Raw genomic sequence first — 16,066 nt, forward strand, 5'->3', positions numbered from 1 at the left:
AGTGAGTCATCTTCATTCGAGGACAAATCTTAGTTTACTATTATTGTTTCAGACTTTGTTTATTTTTAGTTGTGGGAGTTAGTTGGGGACCTATCCCTTCAACTCTACAGTTCAGACAGTTTAGAGACTTTTCAGACGGATGTATTCTTATTCAGTTTTTCTGTATTATGAGTATTCATAGATGTGTTGAAATTTATGGCTAGTTTCTGCATTTATTTCATATATTATGCAGTGTACAGGTACAAATATCAGTAAAGGGTTAACTTATGGTCCTTCCGGGTCATAAGCCCTGTGTGACTTCTCGAGATGGGATCTCGAGGCGTTATAGTACATTAATAAATTCACGGCAACATACATTTAATATTAAACTAAGACACAAAAGATTTAGCATAATTGTAATGACTTTCTAGGTTATTTCCTTGATTTTTGGGCATTTCAAAAATCTTGAGCCTTCCTATAGTAGCTATAAACCATTTATGACATGTCCAAACTATCATTTTTGTTATCGGATAGATCATTTGGATTTTAGGTCCAATATCTTATTTTGGAGCTTTTGTTGTTAAGAAATAGTCTCGGACTTAGACTCCAAGTAAATGACTATGGATGGATATTTTGATAGTTTGATCAACTTTGAAACATTGATTTTGGGCTAGGGGAACCCTTGATTAAGGTCGAAAGGCTTCAAACTCATTTTGGGTTATTAGGCAGATTAAACAAAACTAGGTGTGGGACTTATATTTAGTCGAGACAATCTTGGATAAAAGTTTTGATGATTCCATTGTGTCAAAAATATCGAATTTGGCATGATAGCATAGTTCATTTGCGCACATGATATTTAGAGCAAAACTCAAACTCATAGTCAAAGTTCATGAGGAGTTGGTGAAATTGTTGATATACAACATCAGGTGCAACCAAGATTTGGCCTTTATTTTTGCGAGGATAGGATATATTTGCGAAGTTCAAGTATGTTAGAATTTGTGTTTGTAAGCCAACTACTGCATTCATGAAGAACAAATGTTGGCTTAGCTATACTCTTCGTGTTTTTAAAGGGTCTTTTTGGTCTGTCTCTGCATTTTTTATGGGGGGATAGCATTCACGATAGAGGTCCCACGAAGGATCCCAGAAAGCCCCTTTTATATTTCTATCTTGCTCGATGCAAAGCCTATTTTAGGTCCTTTTTTGCCATTAATGATCCCGAGAGCTCAAGAACTCTTTGGAAATCATAAATTGGTGTTGGGGGTGAGTAGAGAACATGTAGGTGATCATTCCCCGCTAATTTAATTCTAAGTTTTTTACCTAAGTCCTCATTTAATTCTTATTTTTGCCATCTCCCAATGCTGATTTGTACACCGATTTGTGCCTCTTTGCTGCTCAACTTTTGAGTATATATTCCTTGTTCTTTGATGGACCTCGTGCGAGATCTAATTTTGAAATTTTATTAACGGGCCCCTTGGGCCTATTATTGATCCAATTTTGTCTCGGACTTCTAAGATGCAATATGGGTATAGTTTTACTGCTATTAATGAATAGGATATTATTTTAATTATGTAGTGAAATATTTGATTGGGGACCAAGGGATGATTCAAGAATGTGGATAGGATCAATTTATAATAATTTTTCTCAAACATGCTCAATTTATATAAGTCATGCTAAATTCTTTAAGGGATGTCATGTTAAGATGTTTGAAAATATAATTCATGCATAAATGTATAATACAAGATAAAATCACAAGGGAAACATACAACAACTTGAAATCATAGAGTTTGCATAAAATGGTGTATAAACCCTAAATCACGAGTTCATAAAATTTATAACAAAACTAAATTTTTTCGAGCATAAGGGTGGTAGGAATATCCTTACTAAAAATCCTACCTTCCTAGACTAAAGAGAGTTTTGACAAGAACATGAAAATTTGGAACCTGATGAAAAACCCTAGGCTTTAGGCTTGAAAGACTTAAATTGCTTTTTTCTATTTTCTCAAATTGTTAGTTCATGAGAATGAGGTACTAACTGACTAATGGCCCTTTAATTTACCTCTAACAAGGCTAAAATAGCATAGTTTAGGGATTAAAAATAGGAAAAATACAAAAGTTCCCCTGAGAAATCATTTAAAAATTTTTGGACAGTGCACCTCATGATTCATAGTATGACTCATACTATGAACTTATAAGTCGTGTATGGACAAGTGATTTCTAGGACCTTTTAGGTCTACTTCTGATTTGGGGAGTATGGTTCAACAGTACAAACCACACCCTGATTCCATGAGTCTATCTTGACTCTGGTTTTTGGATCCAACTTCTACCATAGGGGAACGACTCATTATATAACTTGTGAGATCAATCCATGAGTTGAGATTCTGACTCATGACCCTTGAGAGAACTTTTCAATCTTCAGGACATTTCCCTCAATTATTAGTATAAGTCATGCTACAACTCATATTTTAGTCCATGACTCGTAGTTGTAGTCGTTGCGACTTTAAACTTAGGAAAATTTAACAGCAATTTCTTTTAAAACTCATGGCTTAAGTGTACAAATCACTGATCAAATTGAACAAATCTAGAAACTAGAAATTTTAATTAGTTTTCTAGCTTATGTCAGTGTTAAAGCATGGAAAATTTTTGAGATGTTATACTATAGGAAACAATAAGCTACTAGTGCTATAGTGATAAAATGGGATATGAGTGGTCGATAGAAGGTCGTCGTGTTTTATTAGCTATGGTTAGGTTAGTTGTGGTAGAAGCAGGTAGATCATTGAGGCTATAGTTTGTACGGTTTTGAATGTATCTCAATGAATTGCATTCGCTATTATGTGATTATAGTTGGTACCTACTAATCTTATGGGAGCCAAGAAGGTTGCTTTTTGAAGATTCAAGTACTTGTTATTATGTGACCTATGTCAGGGATAGAAAAAGTGGATGATAGCTATGTAGGTAGTATGGTTTATGTGTTATTTTAGTTTTGTGTTGATTAATTCTATATTATTGTGGTTTCAACTTTGAACTATATTGTATTGTTACTCTTATGCCTTACAGACTTGGTACTTTATTTCATACTAACATTCTTATTACCTGAAGCTGCTAAATCTATGCCAACAGGTTATCAAGTAGATAATATGTTGTGTATGGTCAAGTTCAGTTGAAGGTTAGTTTTCTCCGTTCCTTCTAGTGTCACTAATTCTAGGGTTTTTTTTATCATGTAAAGATGATATGTACATCAGGGGCCTATCCATACTAGCTATTAGCGGTTCATACCTTTAAGGTTTATAGACATCTATTGTGTTTTAGGTAGACATTACCTTAAACTCAAAAAAAATGTTCTCTAATAGGAATCTGAGCAGTTGTTGGAGCTCTACCTCTACTGCACCCTCTATTATGTCTTGTTTTATAACACCTACCACATTTACTACTCCATCTGCATGTTCCAACATGAGAAGCCGATGTGAGGGATAGAATGAGCTCTTGATCTTTATCTAAGGATGTATGCATTCTCACTACTTATGAGAGATTAGTAAAAGAATATTTGTATGATAACAAAGAAGAAAGGACATTTCCTAAACTCCTAAAGGATCTCAAAGATAATAATGGATGTCTACTCATTGATCATCAAGACTCTACTAAACTCGACTTGTACTTATGAGACCAATGAACTTAGGGCTTTGATATCTACTTTTTATGTCCCAAAATTGAGATCATGATGGCACATATCACACCCTTCATGATATGTAATCCCAAAACCTATACCAAGGCAAATTTTAAGTAAACGAGATAAAATTTTATGGCAATTATAGATTGGTCATCCCTTCCCAAGGTTGTGGTTGGGGATATCTCTCCTTTAACCGGTGAATGTTGAAAAAAAACTAGGAATGAGTGGAAATTTGATGAAATTATGAATTTCCAAGGCTATTGGAAAAGAAATATTAATAACAACTACAGTAAGTGCTATGAAGCAATAGAGCAACGTTGGGATGGATGATCACACACAGAGTAAAGGGTTAATTGTGATAAATTTGATTATTGATCAGTTATTTAAAGGTAGTAGTTTTACCTTTGAGCATGACATGCAAGAGAAAGTCTATAAAGTCAGTGATAAGAAGGGTCTACCCTAAGAGGTTACAAAAGAGATCTACAAAAACAAAGCATAGTACTACCAGTATTCTATTATTGTTGACATAATCAAAACCGCTCCCAATCCAGAAGATCAGATGATTAATACAATCTGTTGGAATGCTAGGAGTACTTATACTTTGGACCACAGGATAGACATCAAGAACTCAAGAAATTCCTCAAGCTTTCTATGATTGATGTTCTTGAACTAAAGACTAATAATTCTAAGCTTGATTTTAAAAAAATTCAACATATCATGGAAAATGTTACTTCTAATGAGAAAGGGAAATTTTGGTTAATTTGGAATCATAAAGTTGATTGCACCATTTTATATATTGATTATCAATAGATTAATTTTGAAATCAAACATGTGTCTTGACCTATTAAATATCTCAACAATTTTGTGTATGCCAAGTGTAAAGATAGTATAAGACAAGATTTTTCGAATAATGTGTTATTTTTTTTCAAATTTCAACAATCTTTTATGCATTATTGGTGATTTTAATGATACTTTTTTCCAATTTCAACAAAATTTTGTGCATTATTGGTGATTTTAATGATATAGTTGACATTAAAGAAAATTTGGTAATCAAATCTACAATATGAAAAGAGTTTTGATTTCATAGTGGTGATTGAAGCTTGAGATTTATCTGATTTAGGCTTCTATGGTCAGATGTTGATTTGATGCGACCGTAGGGAGGCTGATGCTAAGGTTTAGAAGAGGCTTGATAAGGCAATGGGCAATGAAAAATGTCTGGAACTTATGTCTCACTCATCCATAATTTTTTTCTAGATGGTTAGATTACTGCCCTTTGTGTGGTCCAAGAATTATTTATTTTACTGGTATGATGGCTAAGTTGAGGTCCAAGATCAAAGGGTGGCATGCAAAAATTTGAGTTACGATGGCAAAGTAACCCTTATAAAGTCAGTCCTACAGTCTATTCATATTCACTTTCTCTCTACTATTACCCCTACTTCTACTACTCTTAAGCAAATTAAGAGTTTGAGTGACGATTTCTGTTGGGGTTGGAAGAAAGAGAAAAATAAATATTATGATCTTGTTGGGACAATCTCATCTATCCTTATAAAGAAGGAGGTATTGGTGTTAAGCAGTTAGATAATATTTGTATAGCTCTTCAATAAATAAAATGGTGTATATTTATATGTAAGAGAACATTTTCTCTAAGATAAATATTTTCAAAAAGCCAACCCAGCCATCAAGAAGTGGCATACTAGTATTTCTCTTAAGTGGAAGAAAATGAGAAAGAATTAGAGTATTTATGGAACAGATATCGCCTAACAATACACCTCCAAAAAGTATAGTATTGTCGAAGCAAAATATAGTAACCCAACTAGGTTGGGGTTGAACCCACAGAGAATACATGGAACTATCTCCCAAACTTGCTGAAATCACCGAGCAATAAAAAAAAGTAAATGAGGGCATTTTGCTGTGAAAACTAAATAGTAACAAAACTCAAATGCCTTTGGTTGTAAACAATCAAAAACGAAAACTAGGCTTGTGTTCCCTCAGGATTATAAGTCTGTAAGTTGATCATGTTAAACTATACTATCACACATTGCTCATGTAGAATCTAAAAAGTCATGTATCACCAACAGCCTCTCGACACACTTTGGTGAATTTCACTTATCTCCTCTTTGTCTGAAATGGTCACATTACTAACCCTTACATTGGATCTCAATTTAAACTATCTCCTCTTGCTCTCAAGTTTATTAGCTGAAAATAATTATCTTAAGTAGATTAAGATAATTAACTTATATCAACAATTAACTCTAAATCACTATTGTGATTTTATTTTCCTAATCTCTACCTCCCTCTCGGGTTCATAGTGCATACAAGAGACATCCTAACATTTGAAAACATTAATAAATCAATACGAGTAAGGAAAACAAGAATACATGCGAAAACGTTGTGGAGGCATGCGAAATGATAATTTTTCAAAACTAGTAAGCCAACGTGATAAGGTTACATTGCGGTAAAATTCTAGGTCTCAACCAGTGGGAGATAGCAATCCCACCGTGTCGCGCCAAAGGCCAAAATGGCACTCGTCAATTTCCAATGAGACTCTGGGATCTCGGCACATTGCACCAAGGCTAAAAATTGGGATTTCAGCTTTCAGTTATGAGTTTTAAATTCCTTTAGGGGTATTTGGGTCTTTTTCCATGGCCCTAATTATCCTAAAATAGGAGATTTAACCCCTAAATAACCTAAGAAGACATAATTTATTCAATTCCTCTCAAAAGTTAAGATCCTTTTCCCAAGAACGAAAACCCTAGCTCTCAAATTCAAGGTTTAAATCCTAAGAAATCGCTATCAATTCTCACGAATTCGTAACCCAGGTATGTTGAATGTTCATCTATGGGTTCCTTTTCACCCATGGAGTCCAAGTACCCACTTTAATTACAAAAGCTATCGTCTTTTCAAGATTTATGATATAAAATTATGATTTTAAATTATGAGTCTCCATGAACTTCCATGAGTATTGATTTTATGCCATGTTTAAATGAAATTATTTTTGTGGTCAAATTCCCCTTGTTTTATTGTTATTATTCACCAAATTAAATCACGACCAAGTGTTTTTTATCTTGAAATCATACTATTATTTGAAATTAATACTATTCCCATGATTTGCTTAAGTTATGAATACCAAATGTTCGATAAAATGCCTATAAGAATGGATATTTTATAAAGGCCTGCGTGTTATGTCCTCTAAGCATAAGTATCATGTTACTATTATTGCTTTTGAGTCTTGGGAGTTTTGAATACCCAAAAATCATAGTTGTTTACTTAATCCCATCCCAATATCTTCAGAATAACTTCAGATTACATTATGAGCATTACTGGGTTAGTTAGTTAAACTCAGAATAGTCAGAAATCTAGTGTCATTCAGTTGGGAGTAGGATTTAGCACCGAGCGGGTGCAGGGATGAAGGCTTCCCCTTTAGATAGGTAGAGTGGTTAGTAAAAGTCCATGTACTCTAGAACAACGTATCCAGTGTAGGATATGAGAAGTTACCTATCAGTTTAGGATTGACTATTTCACAGGGTCACCCATCAGTTTAGGGTTGACACCCTTAGTCCTTTGGGACAACATATTATACTAGTTTAGTGAATCCATATAGCCAGTATTACTATTCATGGAACGGTACTAACACCCTTCCAACTGGGGTTACAGGCTGCACCCTGATTAGCTCAGATTGGGGCATGTCGGTTAGATGATACCTCTCACAGTCTCAGTTATAGTTTCAGTCTAGTAATCAGTTCAGATACTCAGTCTCAGTGTTGTTTGATCAAAGCATACGAATATCAGTTATTTCAGTTTTTTAATATTTTAATTTATAGATTTTATTCAGTTCATGTTATATTCTTGGTTATGCATCCCCAGTATCTACAAATTTTATGTATCTTCAGTATTTACAGTATTCATGTATTCTCAGTAATTACAGACTCTATGTATTCTTAATAATCATAGATTTTATATACTCTATTAAGTACCTTATGTTATGCCTACATACTCAAATGATTACTTATCCATGTTCATAAAACCATGCATATTAGCGTAACTTATTTAACATACCAGTACATTCGAAGTACTGATCACATACCTTTTCTTTTTTACTATGATATATTATATCATAGGCTTGGACATACATTTCCTGGAACACACATAGACTTCACTGATCCTCAGCAGTAGCAGTGGTGAGTCCTCATATTTCATGGATAGAATATTTTGCGTTATGTTTTAAGATTTCATTTATTGGTCAGAGTTAGTTGGGGCCTATCCCATCAACTCATATTCAGTCAGTTTAGAGGCTTTCAGACATGCCAGTTAGTTTCTTAGTTTATCATTATTTTTATCAGATTCAAATAGTTGTTTTCTTTAGATTTATAATTTTGTATTTATTTTAGTTGTTAAAACCTTATGTCTTATCAGTTGTTCTTCCATGGATATTATACTATTATTCAGTGCTCATAGCAAGTACCAACTCATGGGTTAGTTTATAGTCCTTCTACATTGTAAGAACCATGTAACGCCTAGGGTGTACCCTCGGGGTGTTATAAACTTGGTATCAGAGCCTAAGGTTTTAAAGTGTCCTGGAAAGTCTAAAATTTGTGTCAAGTAGAGTCTTATGCATGGGTGTGTAGCGCGCCACACTTATAGGCAGGAGGCTACAAGGCATTTAGGAAAAGTTTCCCTTCATTAAGTATTCACGTCATGCAATTCAGCATGAGCTCATGTTAAACTATCTATCTAATTCACTTCTTCCTTCCGTTTATAGAATATACCTCCAAAAAAGACAGCGAAAGAAGAACAAGAAACCAGCCATCACCTCCGCCCATCCAGGCCGATCCACTGGATGAGCATGTCTTCCATAAAGAATTTAGAGTCGTGTTTGCCACTCTAGGTAATTCCGTAGCTGCTGAGAATTAACGACCAGCTATTGTTCAGGACAACCCAGTGGACAATACTATTACAGCCAGGATTTGAGACTTCACTCGAATGGACCCTCTTTCCTTCACGGGATCTAAGTCTAAAAAGGATCCACTGGAATTCCTAGATATGGTCCTAAAGGTAACAGATATTATGGGGCGACATCTAGTGAGAATGTTGAGCTAGCTAAATATCAGTTACAGGATGTGGCCCATACATGGTTCAAACAGTGAAAGGTAGATAGGGGTGTTGATGTAGGCCATGTAGAATAGGAAGAGTTTTCTACAGCTTTCCTAGACATATTCTTTCTATTAGAGTTGAGAGAGGCCAAGGTATTAGAATTTATTAACTTGAGGCAGGGAAACATGAGTGTGGCAGAGTATTTCCTCAAGTTAATTCAGTTAGCTAGATATGCTCCTAAAGTAGTGGCTGACAACAGATCCAAGATGAGCAAGTTTGTATCTGGTAAGTCTGATTGTGTGGTCAAGAGGTGAAGGACCACAATGCTGATTAGGGAGATAGACTTATCAAGGTTGATGGTCCATGCTTAACATATTGAGGGGAAGAAGGCTAAGGAGAGGGAGAGGGAGAACAAGAGGGCAAGGATAGGTAGTTTTAACTTTAGCCAGCAAAGGTCAGAAAGTGGTAACTGTCCTTAGTTAATTAGAGATCTTTAGCTCCAGCACCCTCTTCAACTAGTGCCCTAGTACACAAATTCAGAAATGATAACAGGGACAGGGCACCAGGCTCAAAGGCCCAAGGCAGTTCTAACAGTGCCCATATGAATCCTCTATGTTAGAAATATAGAAGACACCATTAGGGTGAGTGTAGAGCTGGCAGTGATGTCTGATTTGGGTGTGCCTAGCCAGGCCATCAGATTTAGGAGTGTTGGGTAGTTTTTTAGAAAGGTAAGGAGTTACTCCAATAGGGCCAGTCCCATTAGTTATCATTTCCAGCCGCTAGCACGACTCAGTAGGGTGCCGCTTCAAGTGCTACCAGTGGTCAGTGTCAAAATAGATTATATGCTCTTTAGTCCCGACAAGATCAGGAAAATTCTCATGACGTAATTACTGGTACGTTGCAGATCTTTTATTTGTATATATGCTTTACTTGACCCTGGATCTTTTTTTTTGTAACTCCATATATAGCCGTTAACTTTAAAGTCAGTCCCAAAACTCTATCAAAGCCTTTTTTAGTATCTACCCCAGTCGGTGTTTCCACTATAGCCAGGCAGGTATACAGGAACTGTCTTGTCAAAATGTCTCAAAGTTACTTTAGTTGATCTCGTGGAGTTAGAGATGATGGATTTTGACGTCATTCTCGGCAAGGATTTCTCCACTCATGCTATGCCTCAGTTAACTGTAGAAACAAAATAGTTCATTTACAGTTTCCAAATGAACTAGTCCTTGAATGGAGGGGTAGTACTATAGCTTTTAGGGGTCAGCTTGTTTGGTACCTTAGAGAGAGAAAGAGGATATCCAAGGGGTGTATTTACCATTTTATTCTAGTCAAAGACTCTAATTCAGAGACTCCAACTCTTGAGTAAATTTTAGTAGTCAGGGAATTTCCAGATATTTTCCTTGAAGATCTTCCTGGAGTTCCTCTCAAAAGGAAAATTGATTTCGGAATAGACTTTCTCCCTGACACTCAGACTATCTCTTTTCCTCCATATAGAATGGCTCCATCCGAACTCAAAGAATAAAAATAACAGTTGAAAGATCTCCTAGACAAGTGATTTATTAGCCCAGCATCTCCCCATGGGACGTACCAGTTCTATTCACGCGTAGAAAATACGGTTTACTTAAAATATATATTGACTACCATCAATTGAAAAAAGACACCATCAAGAATAAATATCCGCTTCCTATGACTTATTTGACCAACTTCTGGGTTCCAGCTATTTTTCAATGATAGATCTCAGATCAGGCTATCATCAACTTAGAGTCAGAGAGTATGACATTCTGAAAATAGCTTTTCAAACCCGGTATGGTCACTTCAAATTTATAGTCATGTCCTTTAGTCTTATGAATTACCTAGAAGCTTTCATGGACTTAATGAATTGCATTTTCAAGCAGTACTTGGATATGTTTGTTAAAGTCTTCATTAATGACATTCTTGTCTATTCCTGTAGTGAAAACTATCATGCAAACCATCTCATAATAATATTGCAGACTCTTAGAGCTTATCAGTTGTTCACCAAATTTAGTAAGTGCAAATTTTGACTATGATCAGTAGCTTTCTTGGTCGTATTATTTCTAATGATGGAATTAGAGTTGATCCTTAAAAGATCGAAGCGGTGAGAAACTAGCCCAGACCCATCTCTCCTTCAGAAATGAGGAGTTTCTTTGGTTTGGCTGGCTATTACCGTCGATTTGTTAAAGGGTTTTCATTTATTACAACCCCTCATATACAGATTGACTCATAAGAAAGTTAAGTTTAATGGTAAGATTCCTATAAGAAGAGTTTTCAGGAGTTGAAGACTCAACTTACCTCAGCCCCAGTTCTGACTTTGCCAGATGGTTTAGATGGGTTTGTTGTGTACTCTGATGCATTTAGGGTAGGTTTGGGTGATATCCTTATACAGAGAGGTAAGGTTATAGCCTATGCCTCTAGACAGCTTAACCCCCATGAGAGGAATTACCCTACCCATGATCTTGAGCTAGCAGCTGTGCTATTTGCCTTAAAGATTTTGAGGCATTATTTGTATGGGGTGGAGATATTGGATGTATTTATGCATTCTAGCACTACTATTCTAGATTATTTAGCCTTATTTTGAGGATGATTCTTATGTTATATGTGTTAATAATGTTATAAATGAGCATTTATGTATCCAATAATGTGTTTACAATGTTTAATGGTGGATTCACATGAGTTTTGATTCAATTTGAGCATTTATAGTTCAACCGAGAAAACTAGTGTAACTAACTTGAGCTAGGTGTTTTTCTAGTCTATGGTGTTGGGTTTTAATGTATTTTAATAAGATACTAAGGTTGTTATTATGTATTTATAGGTGAAACAAACTAGTTATAATGTTTAAGGTTTAATTGGATCAAGAAAAGAGTCAAAACAATAAGCTAAAGCTCAATGTGAATTTAGCATATGCTTAGCTCGTGTTTTAAGTTCATCGTTGAGGATGTTGTATTGTTTTGAGCTCTAATTTTTTTATTTTAATTCTATAGGATGCTTGGTTAATGGACTATAAAGATATATAAAGAATTTACAAGCTTCAAATTAAGTGAAAACAACTCAAAATGGCTTGGAATGGGTAACGGAACCATAAAACGCAGCTTGACGCCAATTTTGATACCTAAAAAGTATTGGGGGTATGGTGCATGAGAAGGATTCTTGGCACGTGCAACACATCAATGGATTCAGAAAGCACCCAAAACAGTGAACCAATGCAAAGTCGACAAGTCGAGTTAATGTACACAATGCGATGATTGACACGGCGCGTCACTGGGTTTGTAGATGACCAGAAACTATTTCCTTGTTCAACAAGGCATGAGATATTTCTTCCACTATAAATAGGACATTATTCACCTTTTCTTTCTTACTTTTGGATGTTTTGGAGGATTAAGGAGGCTACCACAACTTCTTTTTAGTGTTTACATCTCTTTACATTAGTTTCTTTCATGTTTTAATCATCAATCTATGGGATTGGATCTTTAATATTTCCTTTAAAGGCTAAAACTCCTTTATCGGGGTTAAGGCCAAAATCATGATTATTTCATTTTGAATTAAGTTTTTGATTTTTTTATCATTATTCGTTGCTTGTTTATTCTTGTTTTAACTATTTTATGGATTAGCTATACTTAGAATACCTCAATTGTCAACCTTATGATCTCGGAATAGGGAATAGGGAGATAGAACAAGGGAATAAGCAACGTAGAGTTCTTGTTTCTTAATAAAATAAGAGACTTGAATTAGCATCTACGACAAAGATGTACTTAGATACCTTACTTGATTCATACGTAGGAAGATAGATTAAATAGCCTAATTGGATCATTACATCCCCGCTCAATGATGTAGTTGTAAGGTTCAACTTAGGTAAAGGATTAGAGGTTGGGAAATTGTAATCATGCTATTAACCCTATGAATCAATAACCAAGATAAGAAAGTTAACAAATCAAGTTCAACAACATAGTATGATTGTTCTTAAGCCTTAACCCTGGGTTTTTATCCATTGATTGTCCTAAGTCATTATTTTTCCGCATTAGTTTAGTTTCTTTTTATTTTTCTAAAACTTTATTTGTAAACTTTTATCCATTTGTTAGAATAGAATTTGATAGGTGGCAAACACAAGTCCCTGATAGATAGATACTTGGGCTTCCTTGAAGCCACTTTAATACTTGATAAGACCACGTACACTTACGTGTGCGCTTGGGCATTGTCAAGTTTTTGGTCCCGTTTCCAGGGACTTGTTATTAGGCAACTATCTTATTTTTAGTTTTTCTATATTGAGTTGTAAATAGTTTTTGTTTAGTTTCTTTTTATTTTCCTTTATTTCTATTTTGTCATTCTGGGATAGATGGTTTTTGAGTGATGGAAATTCTTGTTGTTTTTGAGGAAGACACCACCTTATGGCTTATTTTCAGATTTTTATGAAAGTGCATGGACGGAACCTTCACAATATGATGCAGATAATTTGAGAAAGTCTGAGTTCTCAAAAACTTATATTGTGGAAATTATTAAGGAGACACCACTGCCACCATGTCTATAATGGCTAAGCAAAGAAATATATGAGCAGGACATTATCCAATTTGTGAAGCAAACACAAGAATCATATCCACTTGATTGTCATCTTTATCTTGAGACTGAAAGTGAGAAGGTGAATAAAAGTGAAGGTGTTGTGGATTGTGAAAATTTTAAAGTACGATTAGTTGGGCCACATTTGAAGCACTTTTTTAGATTATATTTAGATGATGTCTTGTCTGTGAAATCATTTAAAATAGTGAAAGGGTGTGAAGATGAGGAACAAGAATCCTATATTATTGATTTTTCATTAGTTAAGCAACATAAAAACATACCTCACTTGAAGGCCGAGTGGTCTACCATGTACATTCCATTACTCGGTTCCTTAATTTTTCTACCACCTCCATATGATCGAGGAAAAAAGATGGATGCGATATTAGGGGTGAAATTTATATCCTCAAGGTAGAGGAAAAAGTTCATTGGGTCATTCCGCGACACTTAATTAGGCACTTCTGGGGAGGCAACCCAAGCTAAGGTATGTTTTCTTTTAGTTTTTTGTAGCTTAAATTTCATGTAGTTTTTATTTTTGTTTGAGTCACAGGCTAATGGGAAGTCTGAGTACTATAAACTTGAACTTGAAGCATGGCGAAGAATGAGTGTGGGATACCATGGATCTCATTTATGTAAAGATGCTACTAGCTAGGCCTTGAGGACTCAGGGAGTACTTCTATCTCTTACCTTTAAATTCACTTTAGGGATAAAGTAGATTTTTAAGTTTGGGGTGGGGGAAAATTCCTAAATTTTCACTCAATTTAAAAAATTTAAGGTTAGGAACAAGTGAGATATTCTTTTTGGTCTTATTTTTGATAACATGGACCAAGTGGGTTTGTTTGTAGAAGCATCTTGATTGATGTGAATTGCAATTTTTTAAACTTTTAGGCACAAGTTTATGATTTTTTTCATATTGGCTTAATTTTGAATTCATGCTATTGTTGGTTGGGAGTCTATGATGATCCTATTGAGTTGAGCATATTCCATGTGTGTGTAAGTTTTTTTATATATTCCTTGTTGCATGTGATGTCTAGAACTTGCCCGGTGTGCGTGATGCGAAATAAAGAATGTGGGTTTAGGAGATGATATAGGCTTTCTTTTATAGCCTTATTTTTTACCTTCTTTTTACCTACTGTTGTGCATTATCCTAGTTAAACCCCCATTGAGCCTTTAGCTTTTTCTTTGGAAACCTCATATGTAGCCTAATTCCTTTCTTTGACAGACCATAATTTCATCCAAAAACCTCCTAAGTTCTTTAATAAAAAAAAAATTAAGAAAGGAGTTGAGAAATTGAAGAAGAAAAAGGTGAAATTGTGTCCCAAGGTAATGGTTATTGATGTATAATAGATGTGTGGTGGATGGATGTGATATAAATTATGCTAAAAATATTTCCATAATTGTGAAAAAATTAAGAAAAATTGATTCTTATGGTAGTAAACTATATGTCCACCAAGTGTTTATGAATATGCTTAAAAGAGACGGGGCAAAAATAAAATAATGGGGTATACAAAAATGGTGTAATTTGGTTGTTGGAGATTGGTTTTAAATGTTTTATGTAGCGTAAAAGAGCTTAGAGAGGTAAGTCACTATCCCCAAATAGTTCCTACCCATCCCTTAGCCTACAATACAATCGAAAAAAGTCCTACTTGATCCTAAACATTACATTAGACTATTAGTTGAGCATTACCCTAAGAGTAAGCCTATGGTTCATTATGTGTAACTTGTGAATTCTATGTGAGAGTGACCGTAATTTGATTTGTATACCCATTGTGATAAATTGCATTATCGTAAATGATTATGGGTAACTCTATTGTGGTGAAGGGCACATGTTTGATGAATATGGGTAATTCTTTTGATGTCTTTGATTGAGAAATATGCATGAGTTTTCCACTTGTGGAGTCCATTCTTGAGGCTAGGATGTTTTGGAAGTAGAATTCTTGAGCTTGCAATTGTGTATAACCTGCTTTATGTTGTAAACTTGTATTCCATGTAGTAATTGTAGTGCTACATTTAATCTCTTGCATGTAGTAGAAGTGTGGATTCTATTCAGCTGATGGTGTTTGTAGTTAAGAGTTGTTCGAGGATGAACAAGGCTTTAAGTGTGGGGTGGTGATGTTGGGTGTATTTATGCTTTCTAGTGCTACTATCTAGCTTATTTAGACTTATTTTGAGGATAATTCTTATGCTATATGTGTTAATAATGATATAAATGAGCATTTATATGTCCATGAATGTGTTTACAATGTTTAATGGTGGATTCAAATGATTCAATTTGAGCATTTAGAGTTCAACCGAGAAAACTAGTGTAACTAGCTTGAGCTAGGTGTTTTTCTAGTTTATTGTGTTGGGTTCTAATGTGTTTTAGTGAGTTACTAAGATTGTTATTATGTATTTATATGTGAAAAACATAATTATAATGTTCAAGGATCAATTGGATCAAGAAAAGAGTTAAAACAATAAGTTAAAGCTCAATGCGAATTTCGCCTATACTTAGCTCGTGTTTCTAGTTCATCGTTGAGGATGTTGTGTTATTTTGAGCTCTAAATTATTGTGTTTGATGTTATAGGATTCTTTTTTAATGAACTATGATGATATATAAAGGATTTACAAGCTTCAAATTATGTGGAAATAACTCATAAAGGCTTGGAATGGATCACAGAAGCACAAAAGGCAGCTTGACGCCAGTTTGGATACCTGAAAAATATTGGAAGAGTGTAGGTGTGTCAGATGGAGTCTTGGCGTGTGAGACACATCAATGGTTTCAAAAGGC

Source organism: Capsicum annuum, chromosome 7, assembly GCF_002878395.1.
Source record: "Capsicum annuum cultivar UCD-10X-F1 chromosome 7, UCD10Xv1.1, whole genome shotgun sequence".
In the NCBI taxonomy this organism is placed as follows: domain Eukaryota; kingdom Viridiplantae; phylum Streptophyta; class Magnoliopsida; order Solanales; family Solanaceae; genus Capsicum; species Capsicum annuum.